At 41.1% G+C, this 23,846-nt stretch overlaps 1 long non-coding RNA gene across 1 annotated transcript in view; it reads left to right on the top strand.

The window, feature by feature from the left end:
• Positions 1 to 23,846, top strand: part of LOC111531578 — a 41,662-nt gene that overhangs the window by 11,224 nt on the left and 6,592 nt on the right. The window contains exon 2 of the long non-coding RNA XR_002728318.1: positions 7,179 to 7,319. This is a non-coding gene — a long non-coding RNA (uncharacterized LOC111531578). The remainder of the gene's footprint in view (positions 1 to 7,178; positions 7,320 to 23,846) is intronic.

Here is a 23,846-nt window from a genome sequence, read left to right on the forward strand (position 1 = left end):
TGGAGCCTGAACACAGATCCCCAATCTCCTTCCTTCTCTTTGGCTGTTCCCGGAGCTGGCAGGACCTCCCACCCCAAGCAGAATCTGTAGTTCCTCCCGCAATCAGAATTCACTCTTCCTCATCCCTTCCCCCATCAATGGCCTCAGGGACACTTATGTGGAAGCCACCAATTATCTCTTCCCCTCCTCTAGACCAATTTTCTCATGCATTTGTATGAGTTCACTTAGCATCCTGCAAAGAGACAGGCAGTAGTAATAATCATAGCTAACATTCATGGAGCTTTTACTATAAGGAAGGCACTATAATAAGCACTTTGCATGCATAATTTCTCTTCATCCTCATAATAGTCCTACGAGGAAGGTTTATTTGGATACCTACTTTAAAGAGGAGGATGTAGTTTCTAGTGAATAAGCAGCCTGCCCAAGGCCACACAGCTAGCTAATGCAGAGCCAGGATTCAAAGCCAGATCTATGAACCCTTCCAGTATACTGTCTTTTAGTATCGGCTTCCATTTCTTGGATAAAAACAGTGGGACCCAGAGATTGGAAGGCCATGTAGCATTCAGAGGAAAGAGTCTCAGGAAGTCAGGAAATAGTTTTCCTCCAATTTCTGCCAGTAACAGGCTAGATGAGACTGGGTGAGTCACTAAAATTCCCCTGTTTCTGAATCTGCAAGCAGGGTCCACAGTGTGTGAGATGCGAAAGAGACGAGCCAAGGAAGGTTAATCTCCTCCAAATCTATAGAGTTTAAAAGCACCATGCGAATGCAAAGTGTTCCTTATCATAATCCTTAACATTATTATTCCAGCCTATTCATCTACCAATGAACCTGGGATACAGTGCCTAGCTCTGCCCCTGGATTCTGGTGCCATTTAAGTGCCAAGACAAATGGTCTCAGGGAGTCAGGGGTGATCCATTATCTGGATATGGATTATTTCTCAGGAGTAAATTGTTAGCCCTGTCAGGTGGCTGATGAATTCTCCCACTGCACCTGGGGGCTCATCACTCTGCATGGGACGTGCAGGGAATGCAAGCAGCGCAGCAGCTGGAGTCACAGTGTGACTCTACAGATGGGGTCCTGGGGGCGGGGAATAAGGATGTGTTTGTTAGGTTCCAGGGAGCAGCAAACGACCCCACCCATTCTTGAGTGAAAAGACAGATAATGAACCCCACCCACCCACAGCCCAGCCCAGGGCAGAAAAGGGTAACTCCTTCCCTCTCCTGATGTCTGAAGCATCTTTGGGGAGAACAAAGCACAAAAGCGGCTGATAGATTCATACACAAGGAGGTACTGACAGAGAGATGAGAAGAATGGGCAAGAGAAAGAGAAACAGAAAAACAAGACATGGAGAAAGACAGGGAAAGAAAATGAATAAAATAAAGGATCACAGAAAAGAGACACATGGAGGAAAAGGAATACAGTTAAAAGAGAAACCCAGAAATAGGAGCTAAGAGGAAAAGAAGAAAGAGTAAGAAGTAGCTAGTGCGGTGCCTCACGCCTGTAATCCCAGCACTTTGAAAGGCAGAGGTGGGCCCACAAGTTCAAGACCAGCCTGGGCAACATAGCAAGACCCCATCAATAGAATTTTTTTTTTTTTAATTAACAGGGTGTTTTGGCATGCACCTATAGCTCCAGCTACTCAGGAGGGTGAGGTAAGAGGATCGCTGGAGCCTAGGAGGTCAAGGCTGCAGCGAGCTATGATCATGCCACTGTGCTCCAGCCTGGGTGACAAAGTGAAACCCTGAAAAAAAAAAGGAAAAGAAAGAAAGAAAAGAAAAGAGAAGGAAGGAAGGAAGGAAGGAGGAAGGAAGGAAGGAAGGAAGGAAGGAAGGAAGGAAGGAAGGAAGGAAGAAGGAAGGAAGGAGGAAGGAAGGAAGGAAGGAAGGAGAAAAGAAAAGAAAAGAAGAAAAATAAACAAAAGCAGACTCAGAAAGAATCCCCAAAAATGGGAAAAGTTATATAGAGAAAGAAAAAAATAAGAAAAAATGAAAATATATGGGAAAAGACAAATCTAGAGAGAAAACAAGTAGGGGAAGAGAAAAGGGAAGAAATAAATAAAATGCAAAAGAAAAGTATATAGAGAAATATAAAAATAGAACAACCAAAGATAAAGGAACACAGTGAAAGAAAAAAGGATAAGGGAGATAAGAATACTGGGAAAAAAATAGGTGAAAAATGTTAAGAAACATAGAAGAGGAGATTGAAGTCTTTAGGAGGACCAGAAATGGTTTTTTTCTCCCTCCCTCCCACTTTCACTGTTAGCCATTCTTGTGGTGTAAAATCAGTCAGACACAGTCACACATTCTGAGTCAAATAAGCACATGAAAAAATAGCACATCTGGACACAGAGGAGCTGAAAGATTTGAGATGTAGGCAGCGACAGACTCACAGCAGAAAGAGAGAGCCAACCTGAACACAGGATGGGCTCCAGGCAGAAACTGCCAAGGAACTAGATATACCACTGCAGAAGATGACACAAAGGCACCTCAAAAGATGGACATGTGAATAGACAGGTACACAAGCAGACATCCACCAGGGTGGGAGGAGGAGGTTTGGCCTAGTTCCGTTCCTCCTCTCTTCTCTTTGCCTTTGTGAAATACTCTAATAATGGGCATTTACCATTCTGGGTCTCCCGCCCTTGGGATTTTCCTTTAGGCTTCGTGAAGGTTGGTAGCAATGTGTTTCATTTAAATAAACTCACTCCTGCTAGGGTCTGTTAGTTACTGTATCTCCCCTCCTGGAAACAGACTTCTCTCACCAGTTTAAATGATCATGTCCAAAAGACCCCTTTCAGGCATGAGTGTAAACGGCTGAATATCAGTCCCTTGGCTAAGACAGAGTTGGAGTCTGTCTTTATGCTTACTCCAAGACTAGAACTTTTTCCCCCAGTATGCCATGATCCTCCTTAACTTCACTGGACTTTCCTTTTCACCTCTGCAGTTTGAAGCAGATGAGAAGGGGAGGCTACGCATCAGGATCCCTACTCGAATAAGAGGAGAGGCATAAGATTTCCTTGGCTAAAAAGTGTTTCTTGCAAAAGCGAAGTTTGAAAACCTCAGGGTTACACAGGGCCGGATGAATTCTAAGAGTCCTTCCAGCTCTGACATTCTGAAATTCTATGACTAAGAGCTAATTTGTTCAAATCTAAACCCGCAGTAATTGCACAGATCTTGATTGAATTTTCTGAGCAAACATGGCATCACTGTCTGCCCCAATAAGTATTTAGCCATGGCCCCAGTTTAATGATTTTGTGCAGTATCAGTATTTCTTGGTGCAGTTTCCAGCACTGACAGGTAGGTGCATGATGATGTGAAACATGTGGGCTCAAGATGCCCACCCAGGAAAGCCACAGGTGGTTGTTGGTGTGTCCACCTGGCTTGGGCTGACACACAGACTGCACCAACTCCTCTGGCTAGTGCTGGGCACATGCAGAGGTAGCACAACTGCCTTTGAAAGGGGCATGCTGGTTGGGTGGGTGGATCAGGTTGCCCTAAAAGCTCAGGGATGCTGTAGCCAACAGGTCACAAAGAGAATAGCAGTGAATGGGGCTTGCTTTGTACAACTTCACTTTGATACAAATCATCCCTGAAGGCTACTGCCTTACTTAATATTCCATTCATTCATTCATTCATTCTACAAAGAGTGCGTGCTCTGTGCCAAGCTCTGTGCTAGAACTAAGGATAGAGACATGAACAAAATGCAGTCCAATATCTCCCAAAAATCTCATTTGTGAATCAGAATTGTGGTACAGTCAAGGGGGCAGTATGTGAACCAAAGTCAAAGAATACTGATGCTGCTCAGCATCAACAAACTTAGGCTATGGATAAATATTTATAAGAAGAAATAATTTGGTAGGAATATTACTATATATGCACACTTTTAATTATCCCCACTGGCAAAACTGATGAATCAGAGACCTTTTTTTGTATGCAATATTCAAGACGCAAAGAAGTCTTATAATTAGCTCAGGTAAAATAACTTGATTGTTTCCTAAGTACAACTCTGAAAAAGTACAAATTAATTTTAATAATTTTTGTTTATCTTTTAGTTACACATTATCCATAATAGGGTTTTATTTGTTGGTGATGGTTTGAGAGCATTGTGTTTTGGAGAGAATTGAAACATTTACTGGAAGAGAAAGGAAGATCGGTTCCTCTCTTTGATGCTGCCATGACACTAAGCCTGTCATTCCCAAACAGAGATACATTTATATACGTTTGTGAGTTCTCTTGATCATTTGTCTTTTATATATTTAGACTTTCACACATGCACCAACCATACACAAAGCACCTTCTCTGACACGTGCACTGGGCCACGTGTGGGAACACTGGAAAGATTAGAGCATAGCCCCTGCCCTTGAAGGGCTTCTACTCCAGAAGGGGAGCCAACAAATAACTCAAGGACTTTATGATGAGTGGCATAACAGAGGTGTGGACAAAGGGAAGCTGAGAAGAACAGGGACTAAGAGATGAGGGTATGTGGAGAAGCTTTAAGAGACAAGGTGGCCTATGGTGGGGTGTGGTGGAGAAGGTCTGAAGACTGACCCTATTCATCATTGTGGGGCTAGACGGAGCCATCCTCTTTCTCCAAACTCTGTTTTGCTTTGTTTTAATCAGTAGAATGTATTTGTGAGAACCATAGAACTACACAGCAAGCAGATCAGTCTGTAGCTAGGATTAGCCCAGTAGCCTGCATCAGTTTAACTCCTTCAATTTAGGATGAAATATAGCCACTCCTTTTGAAAAACACAATGCAGGGAGGTGGGTGGTCAGAGACTGGCTCCTATCCCCTAACCTTAGCTTCTTGAAAATCAGATTTTCCTTGCCTACCCAGTACTCCTATCTAGCAAAGTTATTCTTTTATGGGGGCAAAGTTGTTTGAGTAGCACTGTGTACCATGGTAGCTTTCAAATTATTCACATTCCAAAGGAGGTTTAATGATTTCCAAGAAAATTGGTTGTAGAAATAAGTCCTTCTAAAAACCCAGCAATCGAATGTTCATGATGCCACAGGATGATTCAGAACATTTGGCCTTAATTACTTTGATTGTCCGCCAGGATTTAATATATGAATATTACATTGCAATCTTCAATTTAATTTCTTGTGTAAATGGATTGTGGCAGAATCCTGTAGTCCTGAACTGGCACATAATTCAGCGTGGGAGACACTATCTTAACTCATCTCATCACTCAAGCCATTTGTTGTCCTTCAGGCTTTGACAGCCAGGAGATGGGAAAGTAGCAGAGGTGATGTGATCTCTCAACCTGGGTCCAGACAGACATGAGCCATAGTCTCTACCGATTACGTTGTTACACAGACACAGACAGCACTTATTTTCAGAAGAAAAAAAAAATGCCCCAGTCAATATGCAGCTGTGTGCTCTGGTCTTTCTTAGCATAATGGAGTGGGAAAAGCTGGGGCATGCATGCAAGAGACCTGAGTTCTAGTCCTAAGTTGACCACTAACTTGCAGTATGATCTTGGGCAAGCCACTTAATTTCTCTGAGCTTTCGATTCCTCGTCATTAGAACTACATAATCTCCAAGTGCTTTCCAGAGTGAAGGTTTTCTGACGTATTAATAGCATGTGGCAAATCTGACAGTTTTGGCACCATGGCTAAAAGACAGTTGTTTCTATCCATCTGTGAATAATAAGCAGCCCCCCAAGAATGGGCAAAGTTTGAGGGAAGGGAGAGCGAGACAGGGCAGATAAGTGGGAGGGAAGAAGGAAGGGAAGGTGGAGAGAACAGCCCTGCAGCCTTAGTGAGCTATCCCTCAGGGCCCAGGTGAGCTTGTTAGGACCTTAGCAAAATGGGGGACATTTCAGCCTGGGAAGCTTGATGGAAATTACAGGAATAAAATGAGACTCAAAAAAGCATTAAATGGGAAGCCACAGTGCTGGCGAATTTATTTGTACCACATATAACAGAGAGCTTACATCTAGAATGCATAAAGAACTCCTAGAAATGAATATGAAAAGGACAATCTAGTAGGATAAAATGGACAAAAGACTTAAATGGAAATTGTACAAAAGAGTATATCCAAAAGGCCAATGAACATATGAAAAGATGCTCAACCTCATTAGTCATCAGAGAATTGCAAATCAAACCACAATGAGATACCACTGCACACCCACCAGAGTGATTAAAATGTAAAAGTCTGACAATACTTACTGTTAATAATGATTTGGCACAATGGAAGTGTGCAAATTGATACAAACTTTGAAAAACTGGCAGCATCCAGCAAATGGAATGTGTGCTTATGACTCAGTGATTCCACTACTAACAGAAATACAGGCACATGTGCACCAAAAGTCAAACAAAAATAACCATAGTAGTGTTAGTCAAACAGCCCCAAACTGGAAATGCCCATCTGCAGTAGAATGGTGAACTCAATTGTGGCATATTCACAAAAGGGAATATTAGACAGCAATGAGAAGGAACAATATCAGTTTTATGCAACAACATGGATGAATCTCACAAGCATAATATTGAATGAAAGAAGCCAGAAACAAAAGCATACATACTGAATTATTACATAAAAGTCAGTAACTGGCAAAACTATAATGTTTAGGAATGTATGCTAAGGTGTACAAGTATAAATAAAAGCAAGGAAGTGATTTTTGGAAAAGTCAAAAAAGTTGTTACCTTTTAGTAGGGGAGAAAGGAATTATGATTAGGGAAGGGACACAAGTAGGGCATCAGGGATGCTGACAATATTCTATTTTTAACTGGGTAACAATTAACACAGGTGTCTCATTGAACAAGTTGTGCATTTATGATTTATGCACTTTTCTTTATGTGTGGCATATTTCACAATTTAAAAATAAAGCTTTAAAAATACAGAGATTGAAAAAAGTCAAAGCCAAATCTTTGTTTCAGACTAATGTGACTCCAATTTCTGTCCATTCTCTCAGGACCCTGCAGATTCTAGACTCTCGGCAAAGAGAGGACAGAGGCTGTGTCTCATTTCTCTCAGTATCTGCCTGCCAAAATCTTCCAACTTTAAAGCTAACCTGACTCCAATTGGTACCTAACAGCCACCAGCCAATTGACTGCAGTTAAAGACACCTTGTTCCAACTGCTTTCTAGTTTCCTCTCATTTCCCCATTCTCAAACTATTCTTGTTCCATTTCAGTTCCATCTTTCTCCTGAGTCTTTATTCTGTCTTCTGTTTGCAGCCCTGTTCCTTCCTTATGAACTAATGGCTGAGTGACCCAACTGGATTTCCTTGGCTTGAACCTGAGCAAGCCCTCTCTCTCTAAAGACTTGAATGCCTACTCCCTTCACTGAGTGGTTTCTTCTGTTCCTGGCCAACTCAGGTAGGGTATCTACCACCTCCCCCTCCCTAGATCTTATAGGGTTAAAGTGCCTTATCTCAAATCCTTGGGGCCAGAAGTTTCAAAATTCAGAATTTGGGGAATTTTATCAAGGTAATTGTGTATTTGCCAATATCACATAACACCTCTCGCAGGTGGCAGCATAGCTCCCCATAATCAAATCCATTAATATTTTTGTCATGAAATATATGGATGTTCACACTAAGTGGGATAAAGAAAGACTATCATAATATAAGTTAAAATGAGTTTTAACGTCAAACTTATGAGAAAGTTTTTGGTTTTCAGAGCTTTGTGGTTTGGGAAGTGAAAATAAGAAATAGGAGCCCAGTGCTTGTTTGGTGGATGGATGGAAGGATGGAAGCATAGAAAGACACAATGAATTACATGTGTTTATCATCCCAAGTGACAAATGTGCATTTAACGAGAGTCTTCATCACTTTAACCAATTGTGGGCACATCAGATTCCACCGCTGGCAAGAGGAACACTAGTAGAAAAATCTACCACATAGGTCTGCTACCAGAACATGGATGGCCTGCCTGGGGTCAAGTGGCCATCCCTCGGCCACTCTTCTGCATAAAACATCCATCCAGCCCCTTTTCCTGGCTATGAGTGGGGTAGGCCTAACTAGAAGGGAAAGTTACGGGTATGGCAAGTACCTGGGGCTAGTGTTTTGGGTCCAGTTGGAAAGGAATGGATGGGCTTCAAGCACCAATTTCAGGTGGCCCTCCTTAAATAGTATTGTTCTCAACAAGGCTTTGCAAAGGTATTGAGTGGAATTAGTTCAAGATCACCCTTCCCAGCAAGTACTCAGAGTGCAGTAAGTATATATTTCTAGGAAAGGGTACAGTTAGGTGTTTTTTACTTCCAGCCACCTGGGAGTGTGGATACTATAGCTTATTGTCCTGGGATGCTTCAGAGGCAAAGCAGTGAGTTCCCGGAGAGGCTAGCAAGGGACTAGAGCATGAGTCAAAGCCAAACCTTCAGGCTCCCCCACCCAGGAGACACCAAAGAATCATGGGAGACCTCATCAGGAGAAAACCACGCAGCCACTTCCAGGACCGATGCCTAGAGGAGAAGCTCAGGGGAAGGTGGATTTGAGGAGAGGTTAGGAGGCTCAGCCTTAGAGCTCCAGAAAACTGGGTTGTTTACTCCTAGAATATGGAAACTGAGTCACCAGGTAGGCATCTCCCATAGCTCTGCCCCAGGCTTTTCAATCTTAAAACAGTAAGACAGGACTTACATGAGCTCTTCCGTCTTTTTCTGCTCTGCTTTCCAGAGTTCATAAATCTATGATTCTCTTTTAAATAATCTTTGTCTTTTTTTCTCATAAGAGTAATACATGCTCCTCATTGAAACTTTGAAAAGTTAGGTAAATATATAAATGTTTAGACTCACTTATCATCCCACCCACCTCTTACACATTTGAGTGTATTACCTTTCTGCTTGCTTGCTTTTATTTTCCATGTCTTTATAAAATTGTGATCATAGACTTTTGTATTTTGAGTTAGACACTTAAGTATATTGCAAGCACTTCCCATGTCACCACAAAAGCTATCATTCTAGTCTAATTTGAACATCCACCAGATATTGTGGGGCACACTTAGCAAGGATAAAATGTGTAGCCTGCCTTTATGGAACTTATACTCTTGTTGAGAAGATGAGGCTGATATACATGGAACCAATAGTGATAAATACAAATGGAATATAATGAAATGTCACTTTGAGGGATAGGCTGGAAAGACAGTAAGAATCCAAAAGAGGGAAAGATTGATGTGGGTAGCATTATAAGTGGAGGCTCCTGGAGAAGGCAGGACTTAAATTGGCCTTTAAAGGATATGAAAAAGGAGAATGAGAAAGGGAGAAGCATGAAGAAAACAGACACAACGGGGGAAAGCTGGATTGAGTAATCCCAAACCCTTTATGCTTATCATTGTTGTTGATGATACAGAGCTACCCAGGGCCAGGATTTCAGGACTGTTCAGGGTCCCACCTAATATATGAACAAATAAACCCAGGTCTCTAACCTAAAGGGAATTCGGAGGGCTAAATGCATGACAAATGAAGCACTGGTATTGATATGGCAGTAGCTTAGACTCAGACCTTTTTCCACTTAGTAACTGACTTGCTTCTTTGCTGCATCTTGAACAGTGATGGCTCAAACATCATGATGCTAGTGGCCAGAGTCACCAGTTGTACAACTTCCTAGCTAGATAGCTGATTACATGACTCCAGAGCCCTAGTCACAGTCAATTCACTACTGTGGGTTGGTAATCACAAAAAGAGGGTAAACAGAGAGCAAGCCCATGTCACAAGCCCCCTTCTTCATACACTGAAGACACAGCCAAAAACTTGTTGTAAATGTTAATTAAGCCATTAATTTGTGATCTGAAGATCTCCCCCGTGGAACTAGGACTTTCCTAAGAACAGAAAACCAGTGGTTTGAAGAACAGTAGAAATGTTCATGAAATACCACAGTTTAAGATTCATTTGTGATGCATCAGAAATGCCCTTGCCTATGGTCAGGAGACTTGCCACTAACTAGCTATATGATTTTGACCAAATTCTATTACTTCTTGGAGTCCATCTCAGTTTTCTTCCTCATCTGTAAAATGGGAACTATTTCAAAGTTCCCTTTTGGCACCAAAATTCTATGAACCTACAATGTATTTGGACCACCACCACTTTTCAGATTTCAGGATCCCCTACAACAATGCAAATAACCCTAAGAAAAGGCTACATCTTACCCTGTGTTGCCAGTCACCACCATACCTGGGAATCGAAGTCCTTTGGGGAATGGGACCAGGAGAGCGAGCAGGCACAGCCCGAGGGGAGAGGCACAAAAAGGAGAAGTGGGTGGACCCCAAGATGTCACCAGTTAAGCAGAGAGAGGATCTTGATACCTCCTCCTCTATCTGCCTGTCCCCTGAGTGCCCAGCAGCAGGCTGTGCTTTACTGCATGCCTACGTAGGTGCCTGCTCACCACAGGGTGCCCTAGCTGCCAGCATGCTATTCCAGGCCAATAGGAGAACCCTGAGGTGAAGTACCCTGGGGCCAATCGTAGGTGGAAATATCTCTTTAATGGCCAGAGAGAGTGTATCTTTGGCTGCTTTTCATTGGTTCAGACCAACTGAAGGCTCTCTGGACTCTCAGCCAATGCCGAGCCATCAGCCAACAGGAATGGGCTTTGTTGCTGGATCTTGTTTTTGTCTAGGGCTGATGGGTAACCCTGCCCCAAGGGCTGCCTTGTCTCCTCATTATCATCCCTGACTGAAAACTTTTGCCATGAACACAGAAGTCATGAGCAGTGGGACTTAATCAAGGCAGCTCAGAGGTAGGCATGCTTGGGGCCAGGGGCCATGCCTGGGCCCAGTCCTTGCAGGTGAGTGCAGGTGAACCAGCAAAGGGAGAGAATAAACAAGTAGAATTGGTGGGCATGGGCACTGTGGGATTAAAGCTAAGGGCAGGTCTTGACAGATCAAACTCTTCCTTCCTTCCCACAAGCCATGAGTAGCTGAGTAACTTGTCCACAATCCTATGATTCCCTCTTTACTCTTTCTCTGTAGCCCCAACCACAACCAGGGAGGGTTTCCTCCCAAGAAAGTAAGAAAAGCTTATTGGAGAAGGTGTGCCGGCTCCCACTTGCAGGCTGGATTCCCTGATTTAGGATGCCCGCAATGGTCAGAGATATAGACTTGGTGACTCCGGCCTTCAGAGATACATGGATTCCATAATATTTGCTTCTAACATCTCAGACTATAGTCTGACTATCTCCTCATATGCTTTAAGGAAAGCTAGGGTTGTGGGTTCAATCCTGGGTGAGCTGGATAGCCTTCTTCACTTTGGTCTCTGACCATTGACACAATTATTAGTCCCACCCAAGGGCAAAATCTCTAACCTGAACAGTTATTTAAGCAATGTGTACACAGGAAGCAGAATGAGAGAGTATGGAGGATACAGTGAAAAGCCTTCCCTGTTTCTGGAAACATTCAGTCTTACATCAAACACTCATTGAATGCCTTTTATGAGGCAGACACTCTACTGGATGCTAAGATAAGAAAAAGGACTAAAACACATGAACTTTTGGTGAATCCCATCAGGGCAGAGCCAAGGGGAAGAGTGTGTTTTAAGCACTGGTGATGGACTACCTTTAAAAATTGACCTGAGGTTATAGTTGGCTTTGGAATCCCCCAGAACTGGCCTTTGGTAAAACTGATCACAAATGTCTGTTTACAATGCCCCTTAAGGTGCTCCTGTATTAAAACTCTCTTTCAGAAAAAAAAAGAAAAAATGTACTTCAAAATTTATGTAAGACCTTGGGCAAGTAAATTCTCAATCCTCCCCTCCTTAAAATAACAAGCTTAGGCTTGGGGCTGTGAAGCCCTTTCCAAATCTAATAGACCCTCTAGGAGTCTGTAGTAGCAGTCATTTACTCATTAGTATAAATTTAAGTAGCTATGTTTCTTCTCCCTGGATTAGCTATATTTTAAGCTTTGTTCCCAATTGTGTAATGAAAGACTTTGTCACTTAAAGATTTTGCAGGGATCTGCCTACATTTGTGGAAGGGAAATGAAGATTAAAGAGGTATAATAAACCTCCCCAATATCCTAATATCCTCTTTCCTTGGGCTCTAGGGCCCTGCACTCTGTTGAGGTTAATCCCAACAGATTACTTAGTTACTAATAAAAAGAATCATTAAAAATAAAAAACTAAGCCCTATTGGGGGCTTACAATGATCTAACACCAAGAAACTGTTGCAACAATGAACCTGAAAAGCCTAGTGAAAAGTTCTGAGCACATTTTATGTAGGCTCAGGATGTAGTAATTGCAACAGCACTTTGCCCCTGGCTCTTCCTTCCTGTCTGTTTTGGCTTCCTTTGGAGCCTGGATCTCAGTCCTACTGGCCACAGATATTTTGAATGATTCAAGGTCAGGAAAAGGGACAATGATTCAGAAATGCACATCATTCCTTAAGTACATTTAATTGTAAAATACATCTAATCAATCCGATCCCCTGTCTGAACATGGCAGCTAAGAGAAGCAAAGCAAAGCTTTTGCATTTCACTCCAAACCAAAATAAGAAGCTAAAGGCGGATGGGGGAGGGGATGGGATCAATTAATCCAATCAATGGTCTATATTAATGTTTCTTATATGATAGTGCTGATTTGCAGCTTTCCAGGTGCCAAATGGCATCTGGGAAACATTACTCCATCCCCCAATTGACGTAATAATTAGATTGCATAAATGGTTCCTCTGTGCTCACTGCCAGCCCAAGAGACAAATGTTATTGGTGAGCCAATCAATCTTTTCCCCCGTTAAAGTTTCAACCTGCGTCAGCAATTATGCTGTGGAGGTCGAAAGCCACCCAAATGAGTGAAAACTGGCAAAGATGAATTTCAGGAGTGGATTATACTGCACTATTTCCCAGCAGAGTGTATGGTCAGAACCTGGACAGGTACATGAACAGATCTGCAACTGGATATACCACCAGGAGCCAGAAGAGGAAAGAAAGTCTAGTGACATCTTCTGCAAAATTTTGCTCTTCTTTATTCCAGTTGTCTCCTTCATACTTAGATAAACCAAGGGGCTGAGGAGAGCATGGCAGGGGAAGGCATTAGTAATTTGTTATTAGTCTTTGTGATAGGCTGAATAATGCTCCCCCTCCCATAAAATCCATGTTCTATTCCCCAGAATGTGTGAATACTATCTTCTATGAGACTTTGCAGATGTGATTAAATTAAGAATCTTGATATAGAGAGATTACCTTGGACTAGCCAGCTGGGACCTAAATGCAATCACAAGTGCCCTTATAAGTGTGTCCGAGAGAGAGATTGCAGACAGAAGAAGAAGAGAAGGCAACGTGACCATGGAGGCAGGGATTGGAGTGGCGTGGCTTCCAGCCAAAGAATGCCAGCAACCACCAGAAGTGGGAAGGGGCAAAAGATGCATCTCCCCTAGAGCCTCCAAAGGGAGCTCAGCCCTGCCAGCACCTTGATCTTGGCTCAGGAAACATATCGGACTTCTGGCCTCCGGACTTTGAGATAATAAATTTCTATTGTGTTAAGCCACAAAATTTGTGGTAATTTGTTACAGCAGCCCTAGGAAACTAATATAGACCTCCATTACTAAGCCCAGGTCACAGGTAGAATGATAAACAACCTTCCTGTTGTATTGTAAAGAGCATCAAAGTCCTTCTCTAGCCAAAATAGGCCCTCCATCTATCATGATGCAATGTCAAGGACTAGGAATCCAAAATTCACACATATATGTCAACATTTCTACTTTTTGAGCAATTCTTTCTTGCTACTACATTGCAAACAGTACACATAAGCCCTTGTTTTCCACTAGTCCTTTTGCATGAATTTATGCATCCAATTAACTCCAGCCACCAGGCAGGCCTTGGGCGGGACAGGGAGGGACACTGAGCAGGTAGGGAAATACGGTAAATATGTCTAAATTGAAACCACTATTGGGCTCAAATCAAATCTTTTTTAGTAATAACACTAAGTAGGGCCTTTAGGAAAACAAGTCATGGCAGAACTAACTTAATTTACGCTTCTGATAAGGTTACAAGGCTTGTAGATCAGGAGAATGTTGTAGACAGGATGCATCTGGATTTTAACAAGGCTTTTGACTTAGACTCTCATGAGCCCTTTATAGATAAAGTGAAGAAATACAGACTGCAGGTGAGACTCCAGAGGTAGCAGGTGGCTGCTGATATGTGGATCAGGGTCTCTAGTGACAGGTCACAGATCTTTACATCAGTGTCAGTCAAGTCACCATTCTTATCCAACAGCTCAGACAGATGGCATGCTCTCTGAGAGTGAGGATGCTGGGAAACTAGAGGATCTAGCTAACAGATTGGATGGGAGACTCAGGATCCAAAACAATCTCAGTAGGCTGGAGCATGGGCTGACCTCTGTGAAATGCAATGTCCAGCATTAGGAATTCAAAATTCACGTGTACAAAGACAGGCTTATATACAGAGCAGCCGTCAGCATAGAGAAGGCAGAGGAGATCAGTAGGCACACAGCTGGATGAGTCAGAAGAATGGTGAGGCTGGCAAAAATAAAAAAATTTAAACAATAAAAGCTAAATGTAGCTGAATTTGCTTCTCTGGAAACAAGAGAGAACCATGCTAACACTTGATTATTTTCCATTATCCAGGCCATGCTGGGTTCAGTTCTGGGCAAAATTCCTTTTACCTCCCAGATGTATTATTTTTAAAAAAATAAATAAAAACAAAAGGTGGAGGGGAAATGGAGAGATGTTGGTCAAAGGATATAAAGTTTCAGTTAGGAAGAAGAAATCCTGGAGATCTATTGTACAGCATAGTGACTACAGTTAATAATAATGTATGCTTGAAAATTGCTAAGAGAGTATATCTTAAATATTCTCACTACACACACACTAAGTATGTGAGGTAATGGATATGTTAAATAGCTTGATTCAATCATTTCACAATGTATACATATATCAAAATGTCACATTGTACATTGTAAATATGTACAATTTCTATTTGTCAATTACATCTTAATAAAGCTGGGGAGAAAAATACAAAAAAAATAAAACTTACCAAAGTGCGTAAAGTGAAAATTGACAGCGTTCCTCCCTCCCAGTACCTAAGGCCAAAGGTAATTACTGTTAACAGAGTACTGAGTATCCTTCCACATTCATCTATGAAATTATTTATGATGTACAGTTTATTAATACAAATGAAAGCATCCTATATATATTGTTCTTGGCCTTGCTTTTGATTTAACAATGTATCATGAGCATTTTCCCATGTCAGTGATCATAAGAGCTAATAATTACTGTACATTTTCCACGTACCAAATACAATTCTATAAATACTTCATATTTTCATTCAGTTAAAACTCACAATAACTTCCATGAGATGAAGAATATTATTATTATTCCCACTGTAGAGAAAAGAAAACAGTTCAGAGGACTTTCCTAAGATTACAGTTATTTAATGTCAGAGGTTGGATTTGAGTTCAGGTCTGTCTGGCTCCAGAACCTATGCTCTTAACATCTACACCAAGCTGCCTCTTAGTTCTTTGAGGGCAACCTCATTTAAAAAAAAATACAGCATAGGAGTTTATTGTATCTGTATCATAATTTAATTAATCTTATGTTAGTGGACATAAGAGTGTTCTGTTACTGAAAGATTTTTCAGAGCTTTTAATATGCTAATGTGCATTATGAACCTCTTAAGGGGTGGATATAGTAGGCAACGTGTCCAAAACTTCCTTAACCATGGCATCCTTTTTTCTCACAGAGTACTTGAGAGACTGGAGCATTGGGGATCAGATTTTGGTGTGCATCTGCATCATCTGGGATGCTTTTCAAATGCAGATCCCCAGGCCTCGACTAAAGTGCCTCTGATATGGATAATTTATAGACCACACATTGACAAATACTGCTGTGTGCTATGGGATTAACATTTGATGTGTAAAATGAATATGAGTGGCTACATAACCACAGTTTTATTGATCAAAGACATGACTAGCTGGGAGACAGAAACACTCTTTTCCCTTCCCTCCTCAGGTCAGAACCTTATTCACTCCAATGCAAGAAACCCACATCAAGGATGCATTAATCTGGCATCCCAGTGAGCTAAGTTCCCAGGAGACTAAGGCACCAGTGACCATCACACCTCTCCACCTCCCTCAACGAAGAACTCTGCCACTACTGGAAGTATAAGACAATAATAGATTAAAATCAATTAATCAATAAGTTAATATTCCATGCATATGCTAACTCTTACTATTGGGACCTCTTCTTTTCAGTTTCTATCATCTACAGATACATTAAGAATAGTCAGTTTCGTTTCCTTCCCTCCTTCCTTCCTTCCTTCCTTCCTTCCTTCCTTCCTTCCTTCCTTCCTTCCCTTTTCTTTCTTTCTTTTTCTTTCTTTCTTTCTTTTTTTTTTTCTGAGACAGAGTTTCACTCTTGTTGCCCAGACTGGAGTGCAATGGTGCGATCTCAGCTCACTGCAACCTCTGCCTCCTGGGTTCAAGCAATTCTCCTGTCTCAGCCTCCTGAGTAGCTGGGATTACAGGCATGCACCACCATGCCCGGCTAATTTTGTATTTTTAGTAGAGACGGGGTTTTTCCATGTTAGTCAGGCTGGTCTTGAACTCCAGACCTCAGGTGATCCACCTGCCTCAGCCTCCCAAAGTGCTGGGATTACAGGCGTGAGCCACCACACCTGGCCTAAGAATAGTCAGTTTGTAACACAAATATTTGCAGAACAAGAATTAACCCAATAAGGACAAAAACAAATATGAGAGAATAAATGTTATTATGTGTTTTTTAAACTGTGAGTTTGGAAAAGTACAAGATGTCCTGCTTGTGCTCTCAAGTGATATTTAATACCAAATCCCACTCACCATTGGAGGTTATTGCTTAAGGGTCACCTGAGGTCAAAGTGGAGACAGGAGAGAAATGACAAAGGGGGAAAGGACGAGAGGGTGAAGACATATCCAGACTGCTCAAAGGAGTGCTTAGCAGGGAGGCTTCTGGAAACATTCATCTCCAGTGAGTGGACAGGGGGGCTTACTTGAGAAGGAGTCAGAGTAGCCTATTGCTATGCAACCCCAAACCCTGCACTTGAGACCCCCTCCACAAATCACATGCTGAGATTTCCAAAATACCCTTACCCTTAGAATCTCAAAGGATTCTCACTTCAGCTGCAAGAGGCCAAAGGGGCATTACTACACACCTTATTTGACAAGTGGGGCTTTAAAGGCAACAGTGGTTTGGAAGAGGCAATGCCTAGTGTAGAAAAGGAAACTACACAGATCATGATGCAGTGGAAAGTATACTGGAATTTATAAATTTACATTTATTAGAATCTCAAACATGTCAAATTGCATAGAAAAAAAGCTGGAAGGAAATATGGATCCAATATTGATCGTTATGGATGAATGACGTTTTCTTCTTTATACGTGTCTGGGTTTTCCTCTCCCCTCAAACATTTTACAATGGGCTTTGTTGTTTTTATACATAATAAAAAGGCAAATACCAAATAAAAATAGGGCATAAGCCTAAAATTCAAGTTCCATCTCTGCTCCTCTCACTCTCTGAGACTCAGTTTCTACAACCGTCCTCAGGGAACTAAGGTTGGATGGAAATATTGACTGAGAGAAAGGAAAGGAAAGGAAAAGAAAGGGAAAGAAAAGAAATGGAAGGAAAGGGAAGAGAAAGAAAAGAAAGGGAAGGAAAAGGGAAGAGAAGAGAAAGGAAGGGAAGGAAAGGTCAAGACTGAGATGGTGGTCTAGTTGAGGTTATCTTGGAAAAGGAGATACTGTTCTCTGACCTTAGAGATGGTGGCTATGATAATGCTTTGCAAATTGTCGAGCTATTATGCAAATGAAAAGACTCATTGCTCTTAAAGACCCCTGCTCCCCATCATACATATGGGTGCATGCATACACACACACACACACACACACGCCCCTTCCCTTAACTGCTTGAACATTTACACTTTGGCTCAATTTTCTCTTCCATTTCGGCGACCTCATTACCAATTCCAGGCAGAGTCTGTTCTCTGCTTGTCACTAGCCAATCTAGCTACCTTGGATTCCCCAGCATATCTGATATTCTTCCCCCTATAGACTGTTCTGTCATTAACAAGTGTCATCTACATAACCCAAAGCCATATTCCAGAGCTCTGCAAGAGCCAGCATAGTGACTAGAAATGCAGCCTGGTCCAACCAGGACAGGATCTACATTTCCTTATTTCAAGCCAGATTAATTACCTCATTAATGATAACTCCTCATCTATGCCCAGAGTCTATGCTTTGCAAAGAAGCTGTATATTCCGTATCTTTCTGGGGCCTCACAGCAGTACTGGAAGGGAGGCAGGTCAGAGATGGACACTCCTGTTTACAGAACACAGAGAGGACAAGTGACCTGTTACAGAATCACAGAGAGTAAGTAAAAGACAGTGTCAGAATTCATATCCAACTTCATCCCATACCCAAGTCAGGCTCTGTCTCCTATACCATAGCATTCGCTTACAGTTGGATATGGAGAAAGGAAAATACAGAAAATGAGTAACTACGCACATGACCATTGAGAGATTCAACATGACATGGTTGCAAAACCTTTTTCTTACTGGAATAAGACAAGATCCAAGACTTGTAATAAGACTCCATTTGGAATCTGGAAGCCAGATAAGAGAAAGTTCTCTCTCTGAGATTAGCACTGGGCTCTTCCACGAATCATTTCTTCCTTCATTTGTGCATTCACTTATTCATTATATAAGCATTTATTAAATATTTCATATGTACCAGGCACTGTACTTACTGCTGATGGATAAGATGTAAAGAGAGGCAGGATATGGTCCAGAGCCTCAAGGAATTCATCTTGGTCTAGAGGGAGGAATTTAAAACAGACTTGGCTAATTCCAAATACATAGCAAAGTAGCATTCGTGCCATGAAAGAGTAAAATGCGCTGGTAGCCTAGAGAAAAGATTCAGATCTGTTTGCTGTTTGGGGGATGTGGGATGACTTCATGGTGTATGAAACCGACCAAGGAAGGACGAGTAGAATTTGAAGAAATAGGAACTGGGTGGGTGTAGGGACTGCCAGGAAGAGAACAGCATGATGTAGGCACAGTGGTAAGAAACCAGACGGATTAGATGGGAATCAGTGAATAATTCTATTTTGATGGAGCTGGGATTGGATACAAAAAAGAAAAAGATAAGATGGGAATATATGTTTGGGCCAGATCATGGTAAGTTTGGAATACTGTGGGCCCAGCATCAGTTTCCATCCTTCTCAGAGGCCAGCAGCAGTAGCTGTGCAGGAAGGATTTGAGGAAGGCATAAAGGATGGACGCTGCTCTCTCGGATCCAGAGGCCAAGGGAAAAAATAGTGATGCCTACATTGGTTCCAAAAGAGGGAAAGCCACGCTAAGTCTTTTTGGCAGGTTAGCAAATAGTGGCAAGTTGCTTTCAGAGAAAATGTGCTCAATTTTCAAAAATTATTTTTATATATTTAGGGGGTACAAGTCCAGATTTCTTACATGCATATATTGCCTAGTGGTGAAGTCTGGGCTTTTAGTGTACCCATCCCCCCCAAAGAGTGAACATTGTAGTCAATATGTAATTTTTCAATCCTTAGCCATCTCCCACCTTTTGGAGTCTCCAATGTCTGTTATTTCCCTCTGTATGTTCATGTGTATCCATTGTTTGGCTTTCACTTCTAAGTGAGAACATGTGGCATTTATCTTTCTGGTACTGAGCTATTTCACTTAAGATAATAGCCCCCAGTTCCATCCATCTTCGTGGAAAAAAACACAACTTCATTCTTTTTGTGGCTGAGTAGTATTCGATGGTGTATACATACACCACATTTTCTTTATCCAGTCATCCGTTGATGGACATATAGGTTGATTCTGTGACTTTGCTATTGTAACTAGTGCTGTGATAAACATGTGAGTGCAGGAATTTAAAAAAATAATGATTTATTTTCATTTCAGGATAAACCCAGTAGTAGGATTGCTGAATCAAATGGTAGTTTTATTTTTAGTTCTTTGAGAAATCTCCATACTTGAAAATGCTCAATTTTGTTCACTGAAATTTTGGCCTTGGCACCTTCCCCAATTCACCTTCTATGCCTTTACCTGTGCTAAACTTTAAACAGGTGGTGTCATCCTCAGCCTATATCCCATGAATTCCACTTGTTGAGGATGTAGATTCATTTTGTTCAAGGTATTTTTCCTGCTTCAATGGTCCTCAGTTCCCCAAAGTTAAGGCCACTGATACCTGTTTCTGCTCAGTCTCCTTCCTGGCTCCTCCTTGTCTTACTCCTTTGGACTTAGTCTTTTTTAGTTTAGTTCCTGGTCCTCTTCTCATAGTCTAATTTGAAGATGCCATTCCTGAGCAATATGGTCCACACTCCTGGTTGCAACCACTTCACCAATAACCTCTAAATCTGTATCTTCTCTTTTCTGAGTCCATGTCCCAGAAATCCAGTTGCCCCATTATACATCTCTACTTTGATGTACCACAGTTAACTCCAACTCAAAATCTCTTGCACCATTCCAGAAGAAATAAACTTCCCACACAAACATGCTTTTCCACCTAATCTACTATCATATGCTTCATCATGCAAATTAGGCACCTAGACCTTTCTCTTGACACTCTCCACTCACTGTCCCCTAAATATTCAATCAACCAACAAGTCTTGAAATTTCTACTTCTTTAATATTGGCTGAATATGTCTGCTTCTCTTTATCTCCTTGCTGATACCTCAACTGGATTCCTAAAATAACCTTCTAACTGATGTCCTTGACCCCAAATAATGCACCTCAATTCTCACACAAGCCATTAATCAGCACTCTTTTCAAATATCACTTCTTCCAGGAAGCATTTCTGGATCCCTCCCAACCAGTCCTCTCTTCACATAGATCTTGCTCTGGGAATAATGGAATTAAATAGCATCCCATAGCCAAAGAACTTCAGAAATGCTGATGTTATATCCTGCTTCTGTAAGAAGAAATTGGGACAAGGGAGATTTATGCTCCCCAAAAATACTCTTGAGGTGTATTCTACTGTGGACAATCCTGAGGTACATGTGTGCCCAAGAGAGCAGAAGTTCAGGAATTGGGAATGGGCTCCAAGGGAGCAGCCAGCTCTGTAGAATCCACACTAATCTGCCTCCAAACACTCCAGGTTTTCTAATTTTACCCTTTTTCTTTGGCTTTCTCACCGAAGATGTGACCCACTGCTGCAGGGATTTGGGAAATAAAATGCATCATTAATCAAAAATTACTCTTCCCTAAAATAAAATATTAGCTCTGTTGGGTAGTTAATTGCATTATCAGAATGAACAGCTCATCCTCTTTTACAAGGGCTTTAAACACTGATCGCCTAATAAGTGCAGGAATTATAGTTAATCTAGCTCAAAATTTAATTATGATGAGTCATACATCACAAAGCAAGCACACAGGGGCAAAACTCTGGTGAAGTCATGTCCAACTGACCTTGACCCCAGGCCTGTTGGTTCTTTCTAAGTGGGAAATTGGAAATCCTTCCTGTTTGTGAGATAACAGGGGCATCCAAACAAGATCCACCCCAGTCTACCTCAGAAGTCTTACGGGAAAGCCTGCCTTAATCGAATCTTGCAATGAGAAAGCCCAGAAGCAATTCTCCCTCTGGGCTCTGCCTTTCCAGACCCCTTTAGAGTATTATGCAGTTAGATTTGAAGAACACCATTACAGTGGATCTAGGCTGGGACTCGCTATTAAGGAATTGCGTGAGATGTTCAGAATTTCAGGAATGCATCTAAATATATAGTTTCAAAGACTTTCCTGGTTGACACAGACCTAAAAAGTCAACAGTTTCTCCACGTGGTATGGCTTTGTGTCCTCGAATTCTCCCAATTGCTCACATAACTGAGGACAATCTTCCAGGTTTTTTTCTGAGTAAAAAAAGCTGATCAGCCTTCTTCATTTGGAATTTTCCACTTCTAATAATGTGGTTTAAGAAGTTATTATCTCTAAGCAGTTACTGGCACCTAAATTATTTTCTCACTGGTCATTTTAATTATTTGTATACATATGCAGGTTGAACTCAATTGCATCACTTTTCACTAATGACTGCTAAATTCTTTTATATTTAACCCATTATTCAAGCTAGTCATGACTTTGGGGAATACTCTTTCTGCCCTCCAAAATAGCTGCATCTTCTTCTTGCTCTTTGCCATCTGTACTATTGAAAAGCAATCCTATTTTATTTTATTTTTTGCCTGTTTGGAAGTCATATATATTTTTTCTTCTCCATTTTAAAGGTGTAGGTGTCTCAAGCTCTATGTATTTATTTCCTGATGAGGGTATTAAGGAAGCCTCTTATATATCCTTATTCAATCTTCTTACCCTCTAGGTTGACTTCCTTTTCTTGGTATTTTGGGGCTTAGGAGAAAAAGATTTTGGTCTAAACCTTCCATGATTATAGGCATGTTAGTCATATTTCCTTCTCTTCCATTTTGCTTGTCTGTTCTTGTGTAACAAACCATCTGAAATTTAGTGGCCTTAAGCAACAAATTTATGTTATTCATTATTTCATGGATTAGGAATTTGAGACGGCCTTGCCTAGTGGTTTGTTTCTCATTCATGTGGAGCTGGCTGGAGAGCTGGGACTGGACACTCCACTTTCAAGATAGCTTCTGCATCTACATGTCGGTCACCTCGAGGTCTGGAACCTTGTGCCCCACCTCAATATGACATCTCATCCTCCAGGCCCTCTCCATTCTCCATACGACTTGAGCTTTTCATAGCATTAGTGATCTTAGGGAAATCACATGTTGGCTGGCTTTCAAGAAATCAGTGAAAATTACCAGAGCAGTTAAGAGCTATTCCAAGTACTGTAACATCATCACTTCTATTGTATTGTATTGGCAAAAGCAGTCACAGGTCCCATTCACACTCAAAAAGGTAGAAAAATAGACTCTACTTCTTGATAGGGTAGTGGCATTGCAAAACAGCATATGGAATATGACATTGTTATAGCTATCTTTAGAAAATACAAACTTCCATACTTTCTATAGATTTCCAGACTTAAAAGTCTCATACTTTAAAATACACATGGAAAGACTGTACAAGAATAGAGAAGTTTCAAGAAATAAAGATTTAAGGAATTGAACTATTTACCTTGAAGATAATATCATGTAGTGGATGAAACATGGATTTAAATTCATAAAAATCTAGATTCAAATCCTATCATGACTCTTACAAATTTTAAACCCATGGAAAAATAACTTTACACATCAATAAACATTTACTAAGCATTTTAATATGCTATCATTGTGCTAGAAACCTAGGTATACATAAATGCCTAAAACAATATATAAGCCTTCAAAAAGGGTCTTGAATGAGACCCATGTTTCATGTTTGGGTAACCAGTTGTTTTGTGTTGCTATTTACTGTGATAAAACCTACAGGAGGAGATAATAGTTTCTGTACAAGCTAAAGTGCAGGGTTAAGCAGGGGAAGATGTCAAATAGGCAGTCAGAAATACTAGAATACTGAATGGTCTGGTCTAAAGATGTAGTTTTGGCAGTGATCAAAATAAAAATGGTAACTGAAGCCCTAGAAGTGTATGAGTGTGCAGAGCGAGAAGAAAAGGTGGCATAAAAATGATCCCTAATAAAACATCAGTGTTTAAGGGGTAAATGGTGAAAAAGGAACTTGCAGAGAAAAGATTACTGGATTTGAAGATATAGCATTAGAAACTTGAAAATTAAACAAAGAGAGGAAAAATAAAAAATACCAACATAGTGTTAGTGAGCTGTGAGACCATTGAAATCAGCCTCATAGACATAATCAGAGTCATCAAAGGAGGAGGGAGGACAGAAAAAATATTTTAAGAAATAATGGCTGAATATTTTTCAAATTGGATAAAAATTATGAACCCACATATCTAAGAATCTCAACAAATCCCAAGCATAAAAATTGTGAAAAACTACACCAAGGGACATCATAACCCAATTGCTTAAA

This window comes from Piliocolobus tephrosceles, chromosome 12 (assembly GCF_002776525.5).
Source record: "Piliocolobus tephrosceles isolate RC106 chromosome 12, ASM277652v3, whole genome shotgun sequence".
Classification (NCBI taxonomy): Eukaryota; Metazoa; Chordata; class Mammalia; order Primates; family Cercopithecidae; genus Piliocolobus; species Piliocolobus tephrosceles.